This window comes from Colobus angolensis, unplaced genomic scaffold, assembly GCF_000951035.1.
Source record: "Colobus angolensis palliatus isolate OR3802 unplaced genomic scaffold, Cang.pa_1.0 Scaffold270, whole genome shotgun sequence".
Lineage (NCBI taxonomy): Eukaryota > Metazoa > Chordata > Mammalia > Primates > Cercopithecidae > Colobus > Colobus angolensis.
Genome location: NW_012115933.1, coordinates 272,453 through 281,887, shown reverse-complemented (window position 1 = coordinate 281,887; position 9,435 = coordinate 272,453). Strand labels below are relative to the sequence as shown.

At 43.5% G+C, this 9,435-nt stretch overlaps 1 protein-coding gene across 4 annotated transcripts in view; it reads right to left on the bottom strand.

Annotated features, from left to right (window-relative positions):
- IDE (insulin-degrading enzyme) overlaps positions 1–9,435 on the bottom strand; it is a 131,009-nt gene that overhangs the window by 40,284 nt on the left and 81,290 nt on the right. The window contains exon 1 of one of the 4 annotated variants that reach the window (XM_011947840.1): positions 5,816–5,907. The exons of the other annotated variants lie outside the window; for them this stretch is intronic. The gene's annotated coding sequence lies outside the window, so the exon portion shown is untranslated. Of the gene's footprint in view, positions 1–5,815; positions 5,908–9,435 lie in introns of those variants that run through there. 4 annotated transcript variants of the gene reach the window in all.

Below are 9,435 nucleotides of genomic sequence, written 5' to 3'. Positions count from 1 at the left end.
CCTCCCCGGTTCAACCAATTTTCTGGCCTCAGCCTCCCAAGTAGCTGGGATTACAGGCACCTGCCACCATGCCCAGCTAATTTCTGTATTGTTAGTAGAGATGGAGTTTCACCATGTTGGCTAGGCTGGTCTTGAACTCCTGACCTCAGGTGATCCGCCTGCCTTGGCCTCCCAAAGTGCTGGAGGCTGAGTGCCTCAGCCTCCCAAGTAGCTGGGATTACAGGCACCTGCCACCACGCCCAGCCTAAAAGCTTTTTTTGATGCGACAGTAGAAAAAGCCCAGAAGAGAAGTCAGATGGAAAAAAGTGTTCAAGGACGGGCGCGGTGGCTCACGCCTGTAATCCCAGCATTTTCAGAGGCCGAGGCAGGTGGATCACTTGAGGTCAGGAGTTCGAGACCAGCCTGGCCAACATGGTGAAACCCCGTCTCTACTAAAAATACAAAAAATTAGCCAGGCGTGGTAGTGGGCGCCTGTATTCCCAGCTACTTGGGAGGCTGAGGCAGGAGAATGGTGTGAACCCGGGAGGCGGAGCTTGCAGGGAGCCAAGACTGCCCACTATACACCAGCCTGGGCGACAGAGCGAGACTGTCTCAAACAAAAAAAGAAAAGAAAAAAAAGTGTTCAAGGAGGGAAGGCAGAGGTAAAATGATGTCAAAAGATAAGTGAACAAAAAATGACAAGACTAGAGGAGCAAAAGAAGTTCACAACCAGTGGAACTCTAAGCCATCCCTGTGGAGCACTATCAGGGACACTCTGCATCTACTGCCTTTTAATCATCAAAGTTGGAATCATTACACCCCCACCAGTGGACTCAACCACAGGCTGGGACCAATCCTATTTTGAATCTTATGGGTCAAGGAATTCTAGTCAATTAGCTTGGGCAACTTGGTGTAAAGTCAGTTCTGCTATTGGTTCCACTTCTCCCTTAAGTCCCAATTCCCAATTCCAATAACTAGGTCCATATCTGTTCCTGCTTGTTCTCACCTATCCCCCTAGAGGTTTGATTCTAGCCTCTGAATGTTGGCCTCAGAGCTGAAAGCCTAGTACTTGCAATCAAAACTCCCCTCTGATGATACTCATCCATTTTGAGAATCCCAATCTCTGTTCCAAATACCTGCCCCTTGTAGAACCTCCCCAACTTCAACGCTAGTAGTCTGAACTACCATTTATTTTTTATTCATTCTAGACAAAATACTCTACCTGGCTGACTGGACTTGGTCTTGTTATCTGGTTTTTGGTAGATATCCTAAAGCAAGCTGACTCACCTGTCAGTATGACTGACTAATCCTCCAGTTGTAGGTGTTTCTGATCTGGCCTATCTGCCACTAACCACTATCAGCTCTAGAAAACATGCTAAATAAGAAATATGTTCCACAGAAAGATACAGAGGAATCATACGGTTTGACAGATCAAAGAGTTCTATTATTGCATCCAGAAGGAAGTGATTCATGTTGGTAGTTCAAGAATCCCTTTTGAGTTGTATGTGTAGAGTTCACAGAAATCATATAGCTGTATGAAGAGTGTATGGTATCTCTTCATATGTGTAAGGGCATTCAATACATGATAGAGCCTATGCAGACTCAGGCCTAGGAACTCGGGCTTCCACTTTTGTTGACTTCTCAGAGAATGAATGGATTGATTCTCAAGGAGACTTCTAAAAAACGTATTAAGTAGAAGAATCTGGTAGATGGTCTTCTCATCTACTCTTCCATGAAACACTTGATTTCTTTTCTTTTTAAAGACAGGGTCTCACTCTGACACCCAGGCTGGAGTGGAGTGGACTTGCCCTCTGAAACAAGAAAACCTTAAACTCAGTTCTGAGAGAGAAAGTAAACAAGCTGCCAAGCCAGATGCTCTGGAGGATGACTATCTGACACAGAAAGCAGACACTGAAGGCTGTGCCATAATGCTTAGGTTAAAAAAAGGAGGGGAAAAAGGCAGACCCATCAAGTACAGTCTTTAGGGATTTGGATAGTTATATACCAAAGTGAGGTGTACGGGTAACATGTGAAATGTTATTATAAGGAAATAGACAAGCACAGTTCCTCAGACTAGGCACAGATCAAATACCAGACTAACAAAAAGAGATACTTTCAGACCAACAGTTAGTATATCATTAAGGAATTCAAGATTGAAATATACAATGAAAGGGAATGTATGAGGTAATAAATAAAGACAGGGAAGAAAATAACGGTAGAGACAGAGTATACATACATCAAACCCATATAGACACCTATGAACCAGAGTGTGAAAGTACAGGGAAGGGCACTTGAATTAGGAGAAAAACAATAATTGAAGTACAGATACCTATGGTATACACAACCGCAGACAGTTGAGAAAAACTAGTACAAATATTGGAGTATTTTAGACCATCTGCTGAAAATCTAATTATACGAAAAGTAGGATTTCTTTTTTTTGAGACGGGGTCTTGTACAGTGGTGTGATCATACCTCACTGCAGCCTTGAACTCCTGGGCTCAGGTGATCCTTCTGCCTCAGTCTCTCGAGTAGCTAGGACTATAGGCATATACCACCATATCCAGCTAATTTTTATTTTTTTGGTAGAAACGAGGTCTCACCATGTTGCCCAGACTGGTCTCAAACTCCTGAGCTCAAACAATCCTCCCGCCTTGGCCTCCCAGAGTGCTAGGATTACAGGTGTGAGCCACCATGCCCAGCCCAGTTTTTTTTTTAATGTGGCTAGAGTGTGGGAGAAGAAAAGGCTGCCAATATGGTAATGATGTGATCCTTAGAAATGAGAGAACAGGCCAGGCACTGTGGCTCAAGTCTGTAATCCCAACACTTTGGGAGGCCAAGGCTGGTGGGTCACTTGAGCCCAGGAATTCAAGGCAAGCCTGGGCAATACAGTGAGACTCTGTCTCTATTTAAAGAAAAAGAAAGAAATTTAAAAATGAAACATGAGAAAACACAACCTTTTCATACTAAAACTTACAACAGCAAGAAAAGGAAGCAGTGGGCTAGAATGAATGCTGTTGACTTCAAGTATATTTAAAAATGTTTGGAGAGAATGCAGCTGTCAAAGCTGGATGGAACTCACCTGGAAACAAAAGGTCTCCTGACTACAGACATTAAAAGGCAATATGGTTCCCAAACAATAAATTCTCTTGAGATTTTTACAAAGGATCCCTGACAAAGAAAAGGGAAAAGATATCCAAATTATGAGAAGAGGCTTCATAGGTAATTGTGATTAATTCAAACAGAATTAGTGGAAAGGGCACAGACCTGGCAATAAGAAACGGGGATTCTGGCAGATACTGTGAATCACCTTCTTTGAAATCTTGCCAAAATTACAGATCTAAGTTAGGCACAAGCCATTTAGCCTCTCTAAACTTTAGTTTCATTAATTTTTAATTTTTTTTTTTTTTTTTGAGATGGAGTCTCGCTCTGTTGCCCAGGCTGGAGTGCAGTGGCATGATCTTGGCTCACCACAACCTCCGCCTCCTGGGTTCAAGCATTCTCCTGCCTCAGCCTCCCGAGTAGCTGAGACTACAGGCACACACCACCATGCCTGGCTAATTTTTGTATTTTTAGCAGAGACAGGGTTTCACTCTGTTGGCCAGGCTGGTCTCAAACTCCTGACCTCATGATCCGCCCACCTTGGCCTCCCAAAGTGCTGGGATTAGAGGCATGAGCCACTGCGCCCAGCCTTTTGTATTTTTAATAGAGACGGGGTTTTGCCATGTTGGCCAGGCTGGTCTTGAACTCCTGACCTCAGGTGATCCACCCACCTTGGCCTCCTAAAGTGCTGGGACTACAGGCATGAGCCACCACACCGGCCTCATTAATTTTTAAATACGGATTCAAATTAGATGAACTCTCTCCTTCCACTAGTAAAATTCTGCACGATCATGATATCAAATTAGATTTTTAAAGGATACACCGAGAAGACAGAAGGTTGAAAAAAAAATCTATTGATGAGACTCAAAAATCATACTTAAATAGTGATGAGGCTTGTGAAAAATGCTAAAAACCATTTTTTTAAAGTGTGTGTGTGCGTTTTTTTTTTTTTTGGAGGGGAGACAGAGTCTCGCTCTATCCCCCAGACTGGAGTGCAGTGGCATGATCTTGGCTCACTGCAACCTCCACCCCCTGGGTTCAAGCGATTTCCATGCCTCAGCCTTCTGAGTAGCTGGGATTACAGGTGCCTGCCACCATGCCTGACTAATTTTTGTATTTTTAGTAGAGATGGGGTTTCACCATGTTGGTCAGGCTGGTCTCAAACACCCAAACTCAGGTGATCCACCTGCCTCAGCCTCCCAAAGTGCTGGGATTACAGGCGTGAGCCACCACGCCTGGACTAAAGTGTTTGTTAAAGTAAGAAAAAAGTCAAGAAAGATAAGGCTTAAAGTTGAGAAAATTCAGTCAACTTTTATTGAGTTCTTACCAGGTCAAATTCTGGGAAAGACAAAGTACAGTTCCTATTTAGAAGAAACTCATAATTTAATAGGACACATGACCTATAGCAAAATGTAATCAGTTAATCTCACGTTAACAGATGGCAGGACTACTCCTCTCTTATTTACCTTGTCTTTGAAAGAAACATGGGTCTTTAAACTGTAAAGGTGGACCAAACACAGAAAAAAGGAGTTGAAGATAGGTGAATGAGCCACGTATGAAATCACCTCTCTGGCCAGGTGTGGTGGCTCACGCCTGTAATCTCAACAATTTGGGAGGCTGAGCCCGGTGGATCACTTGAGTTCAGGAGTTCAAGACCAGTCTGGCCAATATGGTAAAACCCTATCTCCACTAAAAATACAAAAATTAGCTGGGTGTGGTAGTGGGTGCCTGTAATGCCAGCTACTCAGGAGGCTGAGGCAGGAGAATCCTTTGAACCCAGGAGGAAGAGGTTGCAGTGAGCTGAGATTGTGCCACTGCACTCCAGCCTGGGCAACACAGCAAGACTCTGTCTCAAAAAAAATAAAAATTAAAAAAGAGAAATCACATCTCCAAATACAGATGAGTCACAATTTCTAATGCTTATGCCACTACCAAATCCTAACAGAATCATTGTCCATCATCTTTTAAAAACGCTGGAGAACACGAGATGAGGCAGAAAACTGGAGATGGAGATGGGCAAATGCTGTAACTTTCAAAAAGAAAAAAGGAGTGAAGCCTGAACACCATAAGCCAGTAAATTAGGCATTGATCCCTGACAAAATTCTACAATTAACTGTCAGACTGTCAAACATTTAGACAAGAAGACCGTTGTTACCACTAGGACTTTCATGGATTAATTAAGAATAACTTCTCCCAAATAAATGGAATTATTTATGACTAAAGGAAGGTACATGACAAAGACTCTATAGCTGTTTTTGTAGATTTAATATGGTAAAACAGGCACCAAATGATAGGATCGGGGGAGGTGGGTGACAATGATCATGGAGTAATAACAGGTAAACACCTTTGAACAAGTCATCAAGTCTCAAAATTCAAAATAATTTTCTAACAATTAGGACTGGCAAAAATGAAACTGGCCACCTTAGTATTATGAGTTTCCCATCCTTGGAAGAAGTTAAACTGAAGGTAGTAACTACTTAGCTGGGATACTACAGAACAGATACACAGTACCATACTGCACTGTTTTACATAAGGGACTTGAGCACCTTGGATTTTGATATCCATGGGAGTCTTGGAACCAATCCCCTGCAGATATGGAGGGCCAAGTGTATACCTAACAGGAGTTGGATTAAATGGCCTCTAAGGTTCCTTTTATTCTTAAGAGTTTCCTGTTTATTTCCCTACCTGGTTGCAATGTTAAACTTGTCTCAGTGGGTATTAAAGAAGGTAATCTTACCCTTGAGCCACCCTAGTCTGGCCTGGCAGTTGGCAATATTATCCCAGGTTGTTTTGCACCATGTATCACTGACCTACTGCAGTTACAATTGTAACAGTCACAGAGACCAATCCTGTAGAGGAAAAGTGCTTTCTCTTTAAATGTGAGACTAAAAAGAGGTATTTAACTCTAATTGCATAAGGTATCACATTTAGAAATATGCAATTTCAAAAGTAAAACATATGCTCCAGCAAATGCACTCCTACAAAGTGTTGTTGGGTCAATTACTGGCTCTAGAGCAGCAAGAATTAGAATTTAAATCATGGTTTTTTCCTACAAAAAAAAAAAAAAAGCACATCCTTATTATACGGTATAGCTTTAATACAGCATTAGCTTGTGTTTGTACAACACTTTTTGACTTTGCTAAAACATTTTACATCATATAAAGCACTATCCCCATTTTGCAGATGAGCAGGGTTCAAGGAAATTAAATGAGAGCCAGTATTCATGACATTATATAAAGTTAACTTTTCACAAGTCCCCCTTTCAGGACTGTCAACTCTGAGGTGTCACATAAGTGATTCAATAAACATTGAAGGAAAAAAATTAGGTATCCAAGATCTCATGACTAGTAACAAAACTAGTAACTGGAAGGAATCTTAAAGATTGTTTAGTGAGGCCGGGTATGGTGGCTTATGCCTATAATCCCAGCACTTTGGGAGGACGGGGCGGGTGGATCACTAGAGGTCAGGAGTTTGAGACCAGCCTGGCTAACGTGGTGAAATCTTGTCTCTACTAAAAAAAAAGAAAAAATACAGGCCAGGCATGGTGGCTCACACCTGCAATCCCAGCACTTTGGGAGGCCGAGGCAGGTGGATCGCCTGAGGTCAGGAGTTCAAGACCAGCCTGGCCAACACAGCAAAAGCCCATCTCTACTAAAAATACAAAAAGTTAGCTGGGCGTGGTGGCAGGAGCCTGTAATCCCAGCTACTCGGGAGGCTGAGGCAGGAGAATTGTCTGAACCCGGGAAGCGCAGGTGCAGTGAGCCGAGATCATGCCATTGTACTCCAGCCTAGGCAACGAGAGCGAAACTCCATCTCAAAAAACAAAAAACAAAAATTAGTCAGGCATGGTGGCAGGTGTGTGTTATTCCAGCTACTGGGAGGCTGAGGCAAGAGAATTGCTTGAACCTGCAAAACAGATTGTCTAATAAGTTCTATTATTAGAAATAATAATAAATCTATAGCTCTTCCTCATGTTGGTAAGAGGTTTTATTTGTAGAAGGTATATGATAAAATTCAACCAGATTTAGGTTGATTCCCCCCCCCCGGAATATATAGGTACACTGAGGAAAATACAAATATTTAAACTGTTTTACTTGCCTAAATGAGGCAAGTAAATTAAAATTAGTGTGGCAAATAAAGTAAAAATTAGTGTGTGTTCTGGGTATTTTTCTTCCATGTATTTTAATCATGTAAGTAAATGCATATATCACTTAATGAGCAGTTTTTAATATTGATGATGTCCATTTTATCAGTGTTTGTGTGTTTTTTTTTTTTTTTTGAGATGGAGTTTCACTCTTTTGCCCAGGGTGGAGTAAAGTGGTGTGATCTTGGCTCACTGCAACCTCTGGCCCCCAGGTTCAAGTGATTCTCCTGCCTCAGCTTCCCAAGTAGCTGGGATTACGGTAGAGATGGGGTTTTGCCAGTTTGGCCAGGCTGGTCTTGAACTCCTGACCTTAGGTGATCCACCCACTTCAGTCTCCCAAAGTGCTAGGATTATAGGCATGAGCCACCACGCCCAGCCTTCTTTAAGGCTGGTCTTGAACTTCTGACCTTAGGTGATCCACCCACTTCAGTCTCCCAAAGTGCTAGGATTATAGGCATGAGCCACCACGCCCAGCCTTCTTTAAGGCACGGTCTCACTCTGTTGCCCAGGCTGAAGTGCAGTGGCATGATCATGGCTCACTGCAACCTCCGCCTCCTGGGCTCATGCGATCCTCCCACCTCAGCCTCCTGAGTAGCTGGGACTACAGGCATGCACCACCACACCCTGCTAATTTGCATTTTTTTTTAGAGATGGGGTTTCATCATGTTGCCCAGGCTGGTCTCGAACTCCGGAGCTCAAGCAATCCTCCCTCTATGCCTTGCAAAATGCTGGCATTACAGGCGTGAACCACTGTGCATGGCCAATGTGTTTTCGTCAGTGGTTACTGCTTTTCATGTTCTATCCACAAAATCTTTGCCTATCTCAAGGTTTTGAAGATATTTTCCTATTTTTTCTGGAAGTTTTATAGATTTAGTGCTTATATTTAGGTCTATGACCTATCTCAAATTTTATAAATAGTATGAGGTAAAGGTCAAGTTTCATCATTTTTCATATAGATATGCAGCTGGTAGAACAGCACCATTTGTTGAAAAGATTTTCCATTCTCAATTATGTTGATGCTCTTGTCAAAAATAAAATCAACTGACTGGCTGGGTATGGTGACTCATGCCCTCATGCCTGTAATCCCAGCACTTTGGGAGGCCGAGGTGGGCTGATCACCTGAGGTCATGAGTTTGAGACCAGCCTGACCAACATGGAGAAACCCCATCTCTACTGAAAATACAAAAATTAGCCAGGCGTGGTGGTATACACCTGTAATCTCAGCTACTTGGGAGGCTGAGGCAAGAGAATCGCTTGAACCTGGGAGGCAGAGGTTGCAGTGAGCTGGGATCGCACCACTGCACTCCAGCCTGGGCGAGAGTGAGACCCCATCTCAGAAAAAAATTAAAAAAATTAAAAAGGCCAGGTGCAGTGGCACACGCCTGTAATCCCAGCACTTTGGGAAGCTGAGGTGGGAGGATCATTTGAGCTCAGGAGTTCGAGACTAATCTGGGCAACATAGTGAGACTCTATCTCTACGAAAAAATTTAAAAATTAGCTGGGCATTGGTGGCATATGCCTGTAATCCCAGCTACTTGGGAGGCTCAGGCATGAGAATTGCTTGAATTCAGGAGGAGGAGGTTGCAGTGAGCCAAGATCACGCCAGTGCACTCCAGCCTGGGCAACAGAGCAAGACTATTAAACAAACAAACAAAAAAGCCGGGTGTGTTGGTTCACGTCTGTAATCTCAGCACTTTGGGAGGCCAAGGCAGGCAGATCACCAGGACAAGAGACCAAGACCATCCTGGCCAACATGGTGAAACCCTGTCTCTACTAAAAATACAAAAATTGGCTGGGCATGGTGGCACATGCCTGTAGTTACAGCTACTAGGGAGGCTAAGGCAGGAGAATCACTTGATCCCAGGACGCAGAGGTTGCAGTGAGCCAAGACTGTGCCACTGCACTCCAGCCTGGCGACACAGTGAGACTCCATCTAAAAAAAAAAAAAAAGAAAAAAAAAGAAAAAAGGCCCAGAACAGTGGCTCATGCCTGTAATCCCAGCACTTTAGGAGGCTGAGGTGGGCGGATCACCTGAGGTCAGGAGTTCGAGGCCAGCCTGTTCAACACGGTGAAACCCCGTCCCTACTAAAATAAATTAGCCAGGTGTGGTGGCGGGTGTCTGTAATCCCAGCTACTCAGGAGGCTGAGGCAGGAGAATTGCTTGAACCTGGGAGGCGGGGTTGCAGTAAGCCAAGATCGCACCACTGCAGGGA